At 43.2% G+C, this 18,552-nt stretch overlaps 1 long non-coding RNA gene and 1 other non-coding gene across 2 annotated transcripts in view; one reads left to right on the top strand and one right to left on the bottom strand.

Annotated features, from left to right (window-relative positions):
- The first annotated feature begins 412 nt into the window (after positions 1 to 412).
- Positions 413 to 18,552, top strand: part of LOC26533643 (uncharacterized) — a 56,102-nt gene continuing 37,962 nt past the window's right edge. The window contains exons 1-2 of the long non-coding RNA XR_001452646.2: positions 413 to 547; positions 16,772 to 16,826. This is a non-coding gene — a long non-coding RNA (uncharacterized lncRNA). The remainder of the gene's footprint in view (positions 548 to 16,771; positions 16,827 to 18,552) is intronic.
- TRNAQ-UUG (transfer RNA glutamine (anticodon UUG)) lies at positions 15,709 to 15,780 on the bottom strand. The gene has a single exon. It is a non-coding gene; the product is annotated as a tRNA-Gln (tRNA).

The following is an 18,552-nucleotide window of genomic DNA, read 5'->3' as shown; positions in this document are numbered from 1 at the left end:
CCCCTTAGGATCTGATTATACAAACTTAGTTAAAAGACTTAAATTTAGTTTGGTTCTCACTCCCACTGCATGCTGTTCCAATAGGGTTTCTATTGGCTGGTCTCACACTCTTCAATTGAAGAGTAACGGACTACGACCATTATGCAGTCAAGTTGGCAGCCCTTTCCTGCGTCCTGCTGATGGACATTGGAGTGTGGCTGAGACACCTAGTGCCTAAGACTATACTATCAATAAATGGATACTGTTTGGAATGACAGAACTAGCGGCTACGATCACTTATACATCTATAAATTGTTGTGAAAAATGCATACTAAAAAATTAGGAAAAACGATCGCTGCGACCTGTACTAGAATTACTAGTACTAGATTCCTGGGAAGAGTACCATTTGTGCCTGCTGAAGATCTTGTCATCGTTTGTATCTTAAACTGTCGTTCCATATAATACCCATATGTACATATATTTATAAATCTGTGTATTTTCTTTCATGTGCTGCCAAATAGTAGATCATGGAGTATTTAACGACCTAGGACTAAGTGACTCTTGACGCGTGAGTAACGATTAATTAATTAAATCTATGAACTTTTGGTTACCTTTTCGCTGGAGTATAATTAGGATTACGATTGATTTGTTTAGAGACTCATTTGGCCCATAAATTACAGCACACATGTACATTTAACACTTCCCCTTTCTGCTCGGGCCATTATTTAAATGGCAATCACGTAAATGGTTTGTCGAGCAGCTCCAGCCCCAGCCCCAGCTCCAGCTCCCATTGAATGTCAGGTATAATTTCCCCATGTCCCCAAAACGGTTCGAGCAACTAAAGTGAAATAATTGCCGATCTTTGTTATATTTCTTTGGTGCTTCTTCTTTCTTTTTGGCAATAGATACATACATACATATGTATGTATATGTACATGGCTCTTTTGTTTGTTTTGTGTGTGGCTCCGAAGCAAAGAAGAAGTCTTTATCGGAAATGCCACGCAGCAGACACCAGACGCCAGACGCCAGTAGTTCGGATTCGGCGACTGTCAAAGGCAGCGTAGAGGCGAAAAGTAGAGGAAAAAATCAAATCAAATGGGCAATTAATCAATCAAAATGAGAAACTACACGGAGAGTGGGAATAGCGTCGAGCTTCTACTATTGGGACCTGCAACAATTGTCAATTGATTCAATGCCCGACAAAGAGTTCAAGATATGGCCAAACGATCGACTGAACGAATGAACGATCGAACAATTTTCGGCAATTCGATATGGCCTGGCCCGCAGTCCGCAGGGGCTGGCCTGGCCTGGCCTGGCTCCCACCAATTTAGGCCCAACAATTAGTTGGCAATTGTCCCCCAGTTATACTCCGAAAGCTCTGACTGAACTGACAAAAAATGATTTTCTTTGATTGCCAACCATGTCCAATGCGATATTTTGGAACAAGCCACAGACCCTTACCCAGACACAGGCGAAAGATACTCTTAGACAAACTGTGATTGTTGTTTTAGCATTTTTGTGGCTCTGCTCTCGATCTTGTCGCATCCGATCTGAACTGCTTTCTGCTGTTGCCAGGCCAATTAAACGGATCGATTATTAAGCAAATTAAGGAATGTCAATGCATATGATTAGCTTAGCATATTCACGGCAACAGGTTCAGCGCCAGTCCCCCCGTCCCCCGTCCGCCCCGCTTCTTGTGTCGGCACAACTCCATTGAACTTGATTCCAGTCCCAGACACTCGCAGACCTGTCCGTGCTAGAGACCTGTGCTAGAGGTGCTCAAGCCAAATAGTTTGTGACTTTATTAGTGACTGTTTGTGCCCTCAGTCGAACACTAAAACAGGCCTGGGCTAACTCTCTTTTTTCTATATTATTAGTGGCAATTGGTCTGATATTTCCATATAATACTCAATTATGATCACTTGAAAAGTGGGAAAAACTTGTAGAAGATGGATGGAGATTTCTAGCGATAGGATAAACATACCATCAATATATCTTTTAAGCAAAGAAACCTATAAAATATTATATAGAATTCTTTCGATATTGTCTACTCAAATTGGGAGAGATCAGTGATCTTTGCGCGTTCTTCTATTGTATCTTTTTAATAGTGATCGGTGATCGGTGATCTTTGCTTTTTTTATAGTTCGTGTCACGCAGTCATCTCTGTTTGAATGGCTTTGCTTTTGTAGTATTTTGTGCAGATTTGTCGATATCGAGATCTCAATTCGAGTGGCCCCAACAATGCGGCATCGGCATAGGCATCGATCGCTCGGATTAGATTGAGATTTCATTAATTAGTTTATGTGTTTGAATGGCTGTCTCTCGATGTCGCCTGATCTTGTTGCTAGCTGGAGATCGATCGGATTTCATTTCTGGGGAAGCTCGATCAACCTGCTGTCTCTGACGCTGCCCTGCCTCTTCTGCCACTTCTGAGGAGTGTCTGAGTGTCTCTGAGTCGCGGGACTCTGCCTCGGTGCCTTCGGTGGTGGCTTATCTTTTCATGGCGCGTTGTCAAATCAATGCCATTTCAAACATTTCGTATGCAAATGAATCGTTTGAGGCGTCGCATAAATTATGAGCATAAAAATGCCAACTGCGAGTAGAAAAAAGTTTCAAATAATATTAACCGGCCACAAAACAGCAGCAGCACGTGCGGCTCGGAAACGGGTTGGTTTTGGGCCTTTTTTTGGGGACGGGGGAGTGGAGCTTGCCATTTTTCGTAGGCCAAAAGAATGCTTCTCACTCACTCACAGATACATTTAAATGCATATACATATGTACATATGTATGTGCGAAGTGTTTCTTCAATCCCCATAAAATCCGACAGACCGGCGCAAGATGAGGGCAACAAAATTCGCTGGTCTCAAATACCCTTCAAAATGCATGGACAAGGTATTTTTTTTTGGTTCCCATTGCACTTGGGAGAACTGCAAGGTAATATACATATACGTTTGTTTACCAGGTTTCCTTTTTCTATCAAAAGTCCCGCCTTAGACAGGTCGTTCCCAAGACAGTAATATAATATTCGTACTTTTGTGATATGCACCGATGCTGATCGTGTTATTAAAGTCTAGATACATGAAACTTGTTATGTTTGTACTCCTTATCTTTATCAGAAATTACGATTACATCGACTGATGATTATTTCGATACCATCTACGGTCTTTGAGTCCTTAAAAACAATAGTTTTTCCTATCGCGACTCTTATTTCTGGGTGTGTCTTTCGAAATCTGTCTGGGTAATACTACCCTTTGAAAGGGAATCGAAAAAGGGTCGCCTGGCCAAGAATATCGGGCTTAAAAGCCTTCAGCAGCGTCGCCGTCTTCATCGTCGTTCAGTTCAAAAGGAAACGCCAAAAAGATATGTGAGGAGTTTGCTGTTTTATTTTTTATATACTCGTATTTTGTTTGTGCTTTTGCTTTTTGGGGCAACAAGATTCCATTTCATTTCATTTTAACTGGAATCAAATTACGAAACCCACGACAATCATGAAGATGAGGATGATAACGAAAGCTAGCAGCGATTCCCCAAAAAATTGTGAATGAAGCGTATCTAAATGGGTTTCGCGTCTCTGAGAATGGAATGGACTTTGGAAGGAACTCACTTTTGTCGAATTTCGGGAAAAGATTGAATGTAATAGGAAGTAACGAACATTCCTTAGATATTGTTAAAATATGTCTGATTCATACAATGGTGAAACGGATTACTATTTATAGGAGAGGAGCTGCGGCTGATAAATGGGTACAGAAAATGGATCTATAGATCTGATTGGGAGAAAGATTTTCATAGGAAAGATTAAACCACATATATATGTACCTATATATTTATACCTAAGTACTATATCATCCTTGATCAGGCCCCTCTGACTACCTAGACTACCAGCTATTTCAGCCTTCTCTCGATGGTACCTTTTAGATATCCCTTCACAGAGTCAAAGTTTCTATTGACAAAAAAGAATACGATTTTTCCTGGTAACCTCATAATGAGATCAACCAATGCCGCACTTCTTGGGCTCCTTGGGCCACCCCCATCTCCTTTTCGAAAGCCCGTTGATCATGTGTGAACCAGAAAACGGTTGGCGCAGAAAGCTTAAGCATCTTCATACCCTTCCAGGGCGGTATTATGATTTTGCTAGTCTTCTTGACAACCATTCAAAGCCGGGTTCTCAGCGTGTTCATCTGTATCTTTAGGGGCATAGCTGCTTTGAGAACGATCTATTGCAGGACAGAAAACTTGTTGGTAATATTCTAGTATTTTTCTGGTATTTTTTTAAATTTCTGATTCTTATTTTTCGGTTTATAATAATTTGCTGCTATTTTAGCATGTTTGTTACTTTGGTGGATCCTTTATATTCATTTTTCTAGTATTTTTTTGGTATATTCTAGTATTTAATTTTCTAGTAGTTTTCCTGTAATTTTTGTTCGAATTTGATTCGATTTTTTTCTAGTATATTTTTTCAATTTCCTGGAAGAACTATCTTCAACAGATGATATCAGATGTGGAACTTACGGATTGAAGGATCAGCTCTTAAGCTTAGGGTATCTTAGACTTCGGAGTCTTAAGTCCGAGTTCCCTTCTCTGTTGTTGGGTTTTGTTTTTTTTTTTTTTTGGGGCAGGAAGCGAACCAAGATCGAGCTGGGATCTGGCGACCGTCACACATTTTGCCATTGACAACGGTGGCGTCGCTCTCGTGAGGGGGATGGTGGGGGGGCCGGGCAAGTCGAACGCCACGGGCATAAAGTTCACACTCGTAAGTAAATAAATTTAAATGGCGGCACTTCTTCTGTTAATCTTCTCCTTCTTTTTTTCCCTCTCCTGTGTTTCTTCTTATTTTTATGTCTTCCTCTTCTGGTTCGTTGTATTTATTTTGAATTTGTTGCCATACCGTACCCTTTAAGAGGGTACTATGATTTTGGCAGGGCAGCAGCTTCGAATAGCTCATACGATATTTAAGATATCAACGAAAAATCTCGTAAGCTTTCAACACTTGGGCGAGTGTCTCAACTTTAGGTTAACATTTCTCGGACCGAAATAGTGTCGGAAAACGAATGTGGAATTTGTCCATGGCTCATGAGGCTCGTTAAGAGTTTTTGGCTTGACAAAAAGTTGAAGAAGATGAGACTATTGAGTGCCAGCTGAAGAAGTAGAGAAGGCTCTTCACAGTAAACAAACCATAAACAGCTGATGCAACAATCAAAGCAATCCTGTTTCTTGCGCTTGAAAGCACATTTGTGTGCTTAACAGCACTCTGTTACTCTTTTTCGAGTCCGAATATTGTTTATCAACAAGTTAATCAAACTTTTTAGGATCGACAACTAACCGGCACCTCCATTCAAAGTGGAGAAACCTACTTCTATAATGATATTGACTAGTCTAGTTTGGATGCAAGCTATGCAGATCCTTAGTTGGCTTATCTGTCGCCTCGACGATATGAATCGTATAGGGTATTTGCAGCATCGACGCTCGAAGTGCGGCTTCTCCTGTTGCTCAACTCTTTTCTGAGTTATTTTGGGTTTTTGTGGGGATATTTTTTTTGTGTGTTGGTTCGGTTCGCGAAACGTTTTTCATAAGAAATTCAGCAGGCAAGCTAAAGATTTCGTTTCTTTAGTGCTGGGCATTAAGATTTTTATGGTTATTAATTTGCTAAGTAATACGAAGATGATAAGGTGAGAGGGGATCGCGGGTTGGGCTGAGGCTGGGGCTGGGGCTGATGGCTTAAGGAAAGATCTGCGGCCAGGGTCGGAGCTGGAGTGGACAGCCAGGCCAAGACCCAAAAAAGGCACGAATAAAGGGCAAACAATTCAGAAGAAGAAGAGTCTGGAGTTGGGAGTTCTGTGAATGAAGAGCACTTTGCATTGAACAAGAGCGCGATTAAAATGGGCAGTTTTGTACCCTTTCTTTCTTTTTTTTTTTTGGTTAACATATAATTATGTACATATGTATCTGTATCTTTAATTTGTGCAGGAATCGCGATCCATAAATAATGCCAGGGGGTCATAGAGAAAGTCGGCGACTGCGAGGGCTTATTTTTGCAGTCTAGGACATTCTTGGCCATCAAATACCTCAACTTTCATGGATGGTAGAACCATTAACGACACTTATTTCAGCGTATGATAGATCACCCAAAAAGAGGCACGACCATTAGGCTTTGGGTCTTAAATGATCTGATGGTTCCCAGCAAAAGTCCTTCAATGCCAATCCGCCGAGATCCAGCTCGGAGTTGTCTCGGGGCTTAATTAAAGCCATTAAGATGGCTCTAATAGAAGCCACACACACACACACACACTTATACATAAATCAATTTTAAGTGGCTTTCAACACTGGTTGTCTTTGGTTCGTGCTGTCAGCTTTTGGGTAGGGGTGGGGGATCCGTCGTCTCTCTAATTAAATTCTGAACGCAAATAACTTTCAATTTCCTTCGGGCCAAAAAAACATAAAAACAATTTGGAAATGTGTACAAACATGAGCAAACATACACCCATTCGTCCGGCCCTCTATAATTATGTATTAGGGTTTGCTTGTCGCCATAATAAATACATAAATAATTAAGCCAAGCCAAGCAACAAAAAAAACAAACTTTTGTGCTGGTGCCTCGAGGCCCAAGGGGAACCTCACCGAATCGAGTCGAGATTGAGCTGGGCTGAGCCCTTCATTGTCAACCCGTTGCGGTTTGATTGGCCCCCCCCTCTCACCATCGTCCTCCATATACATATACTCGTATAACCTGACAAATCTAGTTGGCTCACATTCCAGTAGAAACCGAAACAGAAAATTCATCGCATAAAACTAAATTAAATTCAAAAGCAATAAAAAAAGTCTTTTATACGCACTGTGCCTTGTGATTGTCTCTCTGTCTGTCTGTCGGTCTGTCTGTCTGTCTGTATGGTGACTTCCCCTTTCGATTTTGGCCATGTTCGTTCGCCACATGATCCCGACCCCTGTTCCCCAGAGCCAGAATCGGAACGGATCCACAGCCAAGCCCCCAATCCCCCCAACCCAAACCCGGCCCATGCGTGTGGGTCGAGTATGTAAATGGATCTTTTAAATATTTATAAAATTTAATTGCGTTTGTTATGCGTATTTGCTGACTGAAACTGCTCACTGCTGACTGGGACTGGGACTGGGACTGGGACTACCTCTTTCAATATTCACACTTTGCTTCTCAGGCCACAGCCGACCAAAGGTGACGGAAGCGGATTGATACGATACGAATCAAGTCAATTCGAAACGAATATATGGAGTATTTGGCGTATCAGTTTTCAGGGAACCAAATGTTGCTTAGAATATTCCCATCGAAGGGGTTTATCTCTCGAGAGAAGCGAGTGAGCCGGGGCTGATGCACGAAAGAAACTATGCCTTTGAGCTGTCAATTGGCATAAGTTGCTTCAAAATATATCTATCTTATATATAAAATGAGGATACATATAAATATATCAATTACAGTTTTCATCCAAGAACTCATTATTAGTCCTAGTGTCTTTTCCATTGACAACTTTGTCGCCTGTCAATGCGTGTGAGGTCGTTGTCATGCAAAAGTGCCGAGAGATTGTTAGGAGAGTCTTCATGTTTCCCTCCCCGCTATGTGGAAAGATCCATTCATAGTTCAAACCCCATCTATATTCAGCAAAAAGTGTATGTAACTGCGCAGATATTTTTTGCTCTTTCGATTCCAACAGCTGAGCACACGCGAGGTGGTGAGGTGCTGAGGTGCCGAGGTGCTGGTGGTGTGTACTCGTGTGTTTATCTTGTCATTGTAGTAACCAGAACAACTCCAGTATCCAGTACGCAGTAACCATGGCAGTTCCAGTCCCAATACCAGCATAAGTACCCCCTCTTCACAGCTCTTTTGTTAATTGTAAGTGGCATTTTTAATAGAGTTTTTTGTTGTTGTTTTTGTTGTTGTTGTTGTTTTGTTCCGTCCTTTCAATTTAATTATAATTCTGATGCCCTTGCTGGGGGTATGTGTATATCTGCAGGGCCCAGGGGGAAGCATCCAGAGTACATATGTACATACAATACATAATGTTGTACCTACCTTGGATGTAAGTAGATTGCCAGGATTGTTGGGATTAGGACTAGTTTTCTATACGCTTCGATCCCCCAATTTGTAGGGTATCTAAGGCAGTCATCGGTTGCGGCTAGTCGTACAGTCTAAGACAGTGATCGGCACCAATACACTAGCATTTTCGATCGAGGTTTGTTCCGTTTTACGCACACAAACGCCCTGCGAAACATGCGAATGTATGGGTGTCGACCACTGATCTAAGGCTGGCTTTGTCTTCTGGTTAATAGAGTTTTGGTTTGCTACTTTGATTTTCATTCAGTCTTATTACACGGGCCGTTTAATTTATGCCACTTCTGGGCCTCCGGGAGAGACTCTTACTCTTCACTTCAATTTATGGCTCTCTTGATAATTGGGGAAACCAAGGGACCCGTCTCTATGTCTCTCTGATGGTGATGTGGACAACTTTAATGATGAATAATCATGGCTTGGCTTTGACAAATCGTACATTTACATGGACGCGTGTCTGCCTGGGAAGAGAAGGGAAGCAGATGGATAGATAGATCGATAGGTGTCGCTGGGGCAATTTGAAATTCAAATTATTGAAATGAAATTTACTTGGCTTTCTCATACATATCGATTATTGTTCGTATACTCGAACAGCCGCTGGCGATTTCGACCCGCAGACGAATCGATCCGAACCGAACCGATCCGCTGATGGAGCTGCCAATAGGCTGGAATGGGTCTAGGTATGGGTATGGGCCTGGGGATGGATGACGCCACCAGGTTGGTCTTGGTCTTGGATGGGGCGTGAACGGCAGACACTCGACTCGGTTAACGTCTCCGATATTCACACGCCGGTTAATTGATTGCGGCCGGAGCCGGAGCCGGAGCCGGAGACCGGAGCAGCAGTAACTACGAAGAAATCGTTTTCCAATCATTAGTTATGTGTTCCTTAAACCATGGTTACCGCCCCAGATCCAGATCTGACAACTCCTCTGAGTCTGAGTCTGAGTCTTAGTCTCAGTCGCAGTCGCAGTCGCAGTCGCAGTCTCCGCAGTATCCGAGTCGTTGCTACTTGGAACTCTCGAGTGGATGGCAAAAGTGCCAGGTCGCTAATTGTAGTAGTGAAATTAGAGCGGTTCGTCTCTAGGATTTGTGTTAATTTTTGTTAATTTCATTTTACCTCTATTTTATTTCTATCTTACGAATAGGAATACGAGTACGAATAGGAAGGGTTAAGGACGGACCGGGCTACGACTACCTGGTCGGAGGCGGGAGGTTTTTGATGGTTTGCCGTTTGCTGTTTGCCGCTGTTTGAATTTCGGTTTCGAAAATCGTTCACAGTCGCTCTCGCTCTCTCTCTCTCTCTCCCTCTCTATCGATATATAGACACAATGTTTGCTCAAGCAATTCATTAATCATTGATAATTACATTAAATGTAGGCCTACCTGTGCATGCGTCGTCTAATGAACGTCACGGGGGGGCACGGCGTGGAGCAGCCTCGGACTGAGACCCGACGTGATACTACAGATACCATAGTTCAGTTCCTGGCTGAATCGAATTTTTCAACTGGTTGCCAAGCGGCCGGGCCACTTCTTTGTTGCTGTTTCTCTCCGCTTTTAATTGTTCGTGAATTATGGAAACGCGGACCACTAGACTCCGACCAGACGGACACGATTTGGCGTTGATATGGTATGGTATATGGTACACTGTGGTACCCTTAAGCAGGCCTTCAGTGCACTCTCCCTAGGTCGTCAGATACGAATCTATTTGTCCGCTTTCCTGCGAAAACCCAGCCATGGCCCAGATCCATCTTTGGCTCCGGATCCACCTAACTCGACAAATCTGTGAATCAGGCTGGTGGTGGCCTCCTAGTAGGTTGGTTAGAAGAGTATGCACTCTGGATAAAATCTGGATTAAGGTTCTTGATCTCTGAAAAGCATTTGGCTTCCAATCTCTATGACTCTGAAGATATTTTCTAGTTTACGGAAAATAGTTTCGTGAACGATTTTACCCATATTTAAGTTTCTTCAACCTCTGATTGTAACGAAAATATAGAAGGTTAGGTATGAAGCGTTCTGTTCTTAGGATACAGATGTATTGGTTGTTAAACCTCAGGGCTGTATCGGCGCGATCTACATATATTCATTGAAAACCTTTAAATTTGCTTAATTCTAGGTGTGTTTCGTTGTGGGATTTCCCCTTTTTTTGCTACGATTATTGTAGTATTACATGTGCCGTTCGTTTATGGAACATTTTCACTGTGAATCTTCGTAGAAGCACGTCTCCCCTGACAAGAAGAGAGTCTACATATATAGTACATATGTATACTATAGACAGATCTCGGCTGCAGATCCACTTGAACTCTGGCCAGACAATAAAGCACTTGAAAAATTAACATGGATTTTCGGTCTGTCCGTCCGTCCGTCCGGAATAATCAATTCGGGGCCAAATGCAGAGGCAAACTCGCAGCCAACGCAAATTGCAAAAGCAATGGGAAAATTCTATATGGGGGTTTGGATTTTCTGTGGCCTCTTTTTCCTCTTTTTTTTTTGGCTGCCAAGGCATGATTCATACTAGCTGCTGGCTGGCTAATGCATTTTCACAAGGCTGGCCAAAAGGAAAAACCTGCACCGGCGTGCCGAAGCCAGAAGCGCAGACGGCCAAATGCGTCGTCGACAACGATGTCTTTAAGCAGCTTTGAGTGGTTTCTGTGGGGCATGTGGGGGCTCCTCGGCAGGGGAGGCAGGGGTGAGGGGAGGTCTGGTGGTGTGTGGGCGGTGGAGTCTTGAGGAAAAATCAGTGACAGTGTAATTGTGTTGCCCACCAGATGGCGTCATCGGTAACGTCAGCGCCAGCGTCAACGCCACCGGCCGGCTTAGTCAGACTTTGGCCATTGAATCGATATTTCTGTGCGGGGTATCCCCGAGAGCGAATGGGTTTGATCGGACAGGAGAAGGGTCGTATATAGGTTTGAGTGGATGGGTAGATAGAGGGACTTTCGAAACATTAAATATTGGTTTGGTTATACACGGATTAACAGATGGAATAGGTTATATCTTGCTAGAATTAGCCCTACAATCCCTTTTTCTTATATATATAAGAAATATAATAATCTATACGTACAATACGTGTAATGGAGATTCTTACGACGATATATCTACCATAGTTTTGTCATATTTTGTTGACCAAAAATATAGTGTGCCCCTTCCTTTCACATATCTCTTGTATATAAAAGAGTTTTGGGACGTCATCGTTGCCATGCCGATAGGCTTCGATGAAGCGAGTGAGCCGGGGGTGGGCAGGGTGCCTGCTCTCTAGTATTAGACCCCGCACTGGTCCTTCTACCAAACGTAGGGAAAGCGACTACAAAACCAGAGAGTAGTGGGTACTCCTGGGTCGATGCCCTGTGGGGATTGCTTGTTCAATGACTTTGCTTGGTGTGAGTTTAACATTCACTCGCTCTGTGTGTGTGTGTGTGTGTGTGGGCAGTCTGCAGTAGTTGAACTGAAATGCCAAGTCATCGTCAAAGCAAGTTGTATCTGTAGCTGTATCTCTACCACAAGCAGAGCAATTGTATCTATGACTGTGACCAACTAATTGGTTGCTTTTCAATAAACGCTCTCCTTCACACTAAATCTGTTATTAGACCAAAAAAAAAAAAAAAAAAGACCGGCAATCTAGTACATAGCCTACTTCTGTTTGGATTGCAAATATTATGACACCAATGTCCATAAGCGAAACCATCGGGTGGGCAATTGGCGCCGCCGCCGTCGCCGCCGTTGCCACTGCGGTCAGTGGCAAAAATTATCCGTAAGTGGTCAGAATCGGGCATCAGGTACGAGTATTTGGAAATTAACGTTGCAGCCACATTATGAATTATGCATCTGTTAATTTGTCTGGGTCTGCCGTCCTGTCCTGTCATTGAACGATTTGACATTTACTCGTACTCGTACTCGTACATACATAATTGAAACATTCGGCGAAGAAGTGTCAAAATGCCTCCCGTCATCAGGCATCACTTGGAGCCAAACTTTGACAAGTTTTATAATTTATATGATTGATTTTTGGAAACGGAAGAGTTGTACGACTCGAGGCATATTTTTTCTGAATGTGCATTAGGGACAAGGGCACGGGTAGACCCCTATACAAAGGTTCTCTTTGAACCAATTTCGGTGAGAAAATTTCACCTTTTCTTTGATGGGTAATACTCTCTGGGAAACTACTGGTACGAGCAGGAAATCCGACAGAATATGAGGACTAGAATATTGTTTTATTCCTATAACGTTTTTTTACTTAAATCGAAGATCTGTTAGATTTTTCGAGCCTAAGTTTTCTCAAAATTTACTCCACAAAAGTGGTCTCTAAATCTCAAAGAACGTCTAAACCAATTTCGATGAAAGTTCTCGAGGAAACTTGAACGTATATCGGTTAAGATTATGTCTTTGTTCCTTCCTTTCCATAAAAGGCAAAATTTACATATTTTCGGTCATCTCTTGCGCTACCGTAAACCCGCTACCGAGTATAACTTTTTGGCCTCAAAAAACTTTGATAATTTTTGTCATTTGGGTCACTTAGTGGCCCGGAGATTTCTGGGAAGAGTCTGTGTCCGCCAACAGACAGATCGATATCTCTGCGGCAGATGTGGTATGAAAGTGGGTCTGAACTTTGAATTCTGGATCCATTCATTCATTCATACTCGGTGCCTGGCTCCTGCGTTTGTTTTTTCAGTTTCCATTTAATTTTTTTGCCCCTTTTTGTTGTCGAACATTTTGAGTTTCTGGCAATTAACACAAAAACATTAATTAAGTTACGAACTAATGTCTTTTGGACATCAGCAGTACCACGGCCCTGACAGACAGCCAGACGACATGAATATATATGTATGAGTGGCTGAGATGACATGAGACGAGACGAGATGAGATGTCTTAGGCCTCTTGGCCAGAAGGAGGAAAGATGGGACACGACACGACACTACAGCATGGACGGACCCGGGGACAAGGCTGCTGCTAAAACAAATTTAAACATTTCAATGCTGAAATTCGTTATAAATGAATGAGCATTGTAACGGGCAGGCAGACGCCACTGGAAGGAGGGTCTACCCCAGGCGGAGGCAGTCAGACGGTCGGCCCGTCCGTCCGTCGGTCGGTCGGTCGGTTGGACACACACGCGCAGCGCAGCGTAGCGCAAGAAAAACCGGGAAAGAAACAACACTCAAGCCAGAAAGAGAAAAGAGATGAAAAAAAAGGTTGTAGGCACTTTTCGCAGCCTGGGCCAACAAGTGTCTGGGATGTTCCCGCCGCCTGCCGCCTGATGCCGCCTGGCATTCGTTAGTTTTTCCAGTTTCCAGTTTTTCTACGGGCTATCCAGTCCGCTGTGGCATGAGTACGCCAAGAGTATGCTCAGCTGATCTCCAGGTTTGTCGCAGATGGAGATGGACGGGACTTTCTTTGAAGACCTTTTGATTTGCGGAGGTGTTAAGGCGAGGCTTATGCTATTTAAATATACCTAGTTGGTCCTACCTATTTCCGGGTTTGCTGGGGTATTACTTCACTTGGGACCCTTTCTTTCGGCTCACGATCGCAGCGAGTGTGCAGGAGACTTGTCCCTTAGTGTATAGCCTACATTTATGTATAGTATATTCATAGATCTCCTCGTGGATCTGTTAGGTATCGTCTGATTCCTAGTTGGTCTCTCCTCTGCAGGGTTGTTCTATACTTCTGAGGACACGGGCTACTGTTTTCATGCCTGGCATGCCCTGATCTTCCTGCTTCTTCGTGCGAAGTACAGGGTATGCTAGCAGTCCGTCAGATCCCTTCGATCTCTGGGGACGTGTGCTGGCATCGTAATCTGAATGGCATGGCATGGCATGGCTGCTGGTAAATCCCATGCCATGCCCGTACCTTGCCATAATGATGGCCATGTCCATGTCCATTGGGGTCTGCCGCTGTCGCTGCCTCTGCCGCTGCCTCTGCCGCCGTCGCTGCTAACTGCCAAACGCAGCTCGTAGGCATTTGCTAATTGAGCCACGACAAGTCCCCGTCGATTGTCCACGTCCACGTCCACCTCCTCCCTCCCGACCGACTATCCATCTATCCATCGCTGATGGTCCGTGGCCAGTTTGTGAAAATTTGTGTTAACATTTCCGGTGCTGTTGGCCATCTGTAGAATCAGGCAACTTTTACTTTTCCATTTTTTGAGTTTTTGGTTTCTTTTTCTTTTTTTTTTCGTGCGAGGTTTTTGGCAAAGCCTTCGATGGTCGAGCCTAACGACCTCGTCTGCCATGCTCCACTCCATGCGCTGTTGCCAAGCGCGGAAATTCGTTGGCCTGGAGTTCGCTGCCATTAAAGGGCCGCTTAAAGCCAAAAAAACTAAAATTAATAGAAAAAGCCTAAGTGAAGGCCGGCCTTAACGTGCCCTAAACATTTGCGCGTGTGGCCGACCAAAAATAAGGCAGCGAGATAAAAAAAACCACACACACAAAATTTATTACGGAATCGCAGATTTCCAAATGAGCTTAACCGAAAAAATGAATAGAAAACGAAGAAAAAAAAATGCGAAACGAGATTTCGATGAGATAAGGCCGAAGTTAGGATACCCTTGTGCATCCTCGACGATCAGTGGTGCCCAGGATCTATGGTATTTCTTTGGAACCAAAAAGTAAGTGCTTCAACATGTTGGGGATATCCATCTACGAGAAACAGTCGATCAAGTTTTTGGGGGTTTCTTTATGTAGAAATAGATAGACTTATGGGATGAAGAAAACTTGAGTTTTCTATAGAATATGGAAAGTATTCATATAACACTAACTTATTAGAGTTGAAGGCTGAAATTATTTGCTGAAATCTGTATTTTTCCTTTAGATGAAGTAGATCTCACGCTCATGTGTATAATTCTACTCATATGTAAATGAGATCTATGATACTATCTTCCATAGTGTAGATAATATAATACGTATACTAACCGATGCCTCCCCTATCCGATTCTTACTCTCTCTATTAACACTCTCTCACGCTGGCCATTCAGAAATATCTGTATGTTATACCTCATTTGGCAGCACCCATCCCCTCCCAGTCCATCTTCCACCCCGGATGCCGCCGCACTCCCTTCGACGCCACGACAACTGTCATATCACGTGACACAAATCAAATTCACACCGCAGTCAAAAAAGAAAAAAAAAACCAAATTTGAAATCATTTCATGGGGCCTTTTATCAGCTGAAGAGGAAAGGGGGAATGGGGGAAAGGGGGAAAGGGGGAAAGAGGGGTCTGGAGGCAGACAGATGATGTCGGTCTGTGGTTCCGGGGTGGCCCCTGAGCTCCTGACCAACGGCCCCCTGCCCACGGGGCAATTGTGCAAATAAACGAACAAGTTTGTCGACTTGATTAACGAGATAATGACCAATGAAGTGCCGACTATTGACCAATATTGTTGAGCCTGCTCCCTCTCTCTCTCTCTCTCTCTCTGTTACCCTCTATCGAAACTATCATCATCATCATCATCTATGATGGGCAAATAAAAGTGAATAGAAGGTCCAAACTGCTGTCAATCAACCACGTCCGATAAGCGACACTCTTGACAGGCGGCAAACAAACAAACAAACGACAAAAAATAATTCCAAATCCCGAAAAAAAAAACCAAAATCCATGATAGAATTGAATTCGAATAGAAAAAGAATCTCGTTCGATGATACGTAAAGTATTTTCGAACTTTGGTGTGCGGCAGGTTCTACCGAGATTTGAACTCGGATCGCTGGATTCAAAGTCCAGAGTGCTAACCATTACACCATAGAACCAGATGATTGCCGTTCACCCGATTCGATGCTAAAAGGGAGACACAGACACAGACGCAGGCACAGGCACAGGCACACACAGAGCGCAGCTCACCGGCCGGCCAGACGAGGAGGCACGAGAGCTACGAGCTACGAGCTACGAGCCACGAGACACCCCGACATCCCAGTCTATAAATAGCCAGCCTGCCAGCCTCTCCCTGCCGACACAGGGGTGCCTAGGCAAGAGCGAGCGAGTGCATGCACGTGCATGAATGCAGGCAGGAATACTCGTGCTACCACACGAAGCCAGCCCACAGGATAATGCCAAAGTTTAGGTATCTCGTTAAATTGGATTAGGAAATAATTGACTCAAATTGACGGACAGAACTTATTTCCACACAGATGTAATGCAAAAGTGCTGCCCTGCTCCCATTATTAGCTCTATTCGATGAGAGGATTGTGAGTGTAAAAGCTTGTTTGTCCATTAATTATTGAGTGAGTCCCTAATTTGCTCGAATGCTTAGAAAACTTGTACGAACTAGAATAGTAATTGGTTGGCAAGCGGATGGATGCAGGAATAAAATGTGAAAATTCAAGTCGAAAGCCGCAAATAAATGATCAATATTGCTTTTCAAAGCCTAATATTTCGCAGACGGTAAGCTGAAGCTACAAACTGCTTAGATCCGATCCAATCTATTGCAGCATTTATCAGCTTTTCGGAATTGCAAAGCAACCAGCAACACTGCCTCCAAAAAAAACATTAAAAAAATTAACTTAAAAAAACCATAATTCATTAAGCAATTTTATACCTCCAAATCGATCAAAAAAAGTGTAAATGTTTTGGCCTAGTATTATTGGATAAGGGGTCAATTGGATTATTAACTTTTTGTTTTATTTTTGTATGTAATTTTTTTCAATTAATGAATAGCTTAAAGGTTTTTTCATTCTTTTAAAGCTCTAGTTGCTACTAATTATGTTGATTATGTTATTAATTATTTCCTAATTTTCGTTCTAGTTTGAAATACCCGAAATTATGATTGAAATATAACTCTACTTAAAATTATAAAAAGGTATGTAAATTAATTAAATTTAATGGTTGGATTGTTTTGTAGATACATTTATTGAATAGTAGTTAAACAACAATATTTTCCCAATATTTAATAACAATCTTAATTGGAATACCGCATCGAACCCCCAACCCGATACGATTTTGTATCTTTTAATTATTTAATAAGAGGATCACCCCATATCGAAAGTTCAACAAGGTACAAGATACGGAATCCCCTTGAAGTGCTCGATTCCCTGGAGGGTACTTCTATGATTCAAAAGAAGGCCCTTTTGTAGTCTAGGGGTGGTTTTGCGCACCCCTTTCTGTGCTTTTCCGCTAAACTTGTAAGGAAACAGGATAGTGCTAGAGGGAGCGACATGCAGCGACATGCAGCAACATGTTTGCCCGGCTGCCAGCCACTGACAAGGGGGTAATTATGCGCATCAATTAAACTGCATTCAAACAGAAATTAACAATTATGTCTGGCCTGGTCTGGCCTGGCCTGGCGAACCTCCTCGTGTCTCCTGTCTCCCGTATCCTCGGGCTGGCGAATTTGCGTTTTAGCCCCAAACACAGGGGAACAAACAGACAAACAGGGCGGACAGACAAAAGAAAGGCAAAGAAAGAAGGGAAAACTTTTGTTGCCAAACTGAATGGCAATCGCCCAGAGGGTAAGAGCTGACAACGAGCCCAGACAATTGCAATTACAATTACAATTACAATTACATTTATGGTCGAAAATTGAAATTGAATTGGGAAACGACGGAATAAGACGACGCGTACGGGTCTGCGTACGGGTCTGCGTACGGGTCTGCGTTGTCTACTTATCACCCCGGAATGGCGGTGGCGGCGGTGAACAATCAAAAGGTGATTCCTAGGGTCTCTGCGATCTAGTTTAGGCATGACACTCACATACTCGTACGAGAGATCACACACGGCAACAGATGGCAGATAGCAGATAGAAGATATCAGGGAGACGCGGCTCCAGGGAGCCTCCAGCGAGTTGTTAACCAAATTCAGACACGTAACTGTGAAAACATAAAAATTGACAAATCGAAAACGAGTTGGACGCGGCTCTCAAACTCAATTCAAACGAAATATGTGTGTCTTAACACCTGTAGACACCTTAGGACCAAAAGTGTTCATAGAGGAGACGGAGGTACGCAGCCGTACTTTGTACGCTTTATGGGTTTTGCGGGCGTTATGCTGGGCTGGGTGCCCAGGTTCCCCTGGGCACTCAATGAATTTGTGATTTCTGTATTTGCAAGAAGCCATTCTTGATTGCTTCTTGAGTCCCTGCCACCCTCAAAGCGACCCGACGCGTCGGCACGTTCATCGTTCATCGTTCATCGTTCCTAGAGTTGTATTGTAATAAAAAATCTCAAGTCTTCATTGACTGCCATTAGCATTTCGAGTGGCGATTGGCCAGGAGGAGACTCTGGCGATGATTTCGTCATTTCGAGGAGGTTTCACAGGAATGCAACGCAAACTGAACCCAAAAGTAAACACAGTCCAAGACTCCGCTTCCTCTGCGGCCTGCTCTCAAGATTCCATATACCGATTTCGGCTATAAATAAAGAATATTTGTAATTAATTTTTAGGGGAACTCTAATAAATTCAACTGACGTGGCTGTGGCACCTCCTCCTGCCCCAAAACCAAACACTGATAAACGACGTCAACTATTTTAAATTTAATTTCATATATTTTATTGCCATTACCATAAACATTGGTGGGCACCATTGGAGGG

Source organism: Drosophila pseudoobscura, chromosome X (assembly GCF_009870125.1).
Source record: "Drosophila pseudoobscura strain MV-25-SWS-2005 chromosome X, UCI_Dpse_MV25, whole genome shotgun sequence".
In the NCBI taxonomy this organism is placed as follows: Eukaryota; Metazoa; Arthropoda; class Insecta; order Diptera; family Drosophilidae; genus Drosophila; species Drosophila pseudoobscura.
The sequence above is the reverse complement of the archived record's forward strand: the minus strand, read 5'-3'. Positions and strand labels throughout refer to the sequence as shown.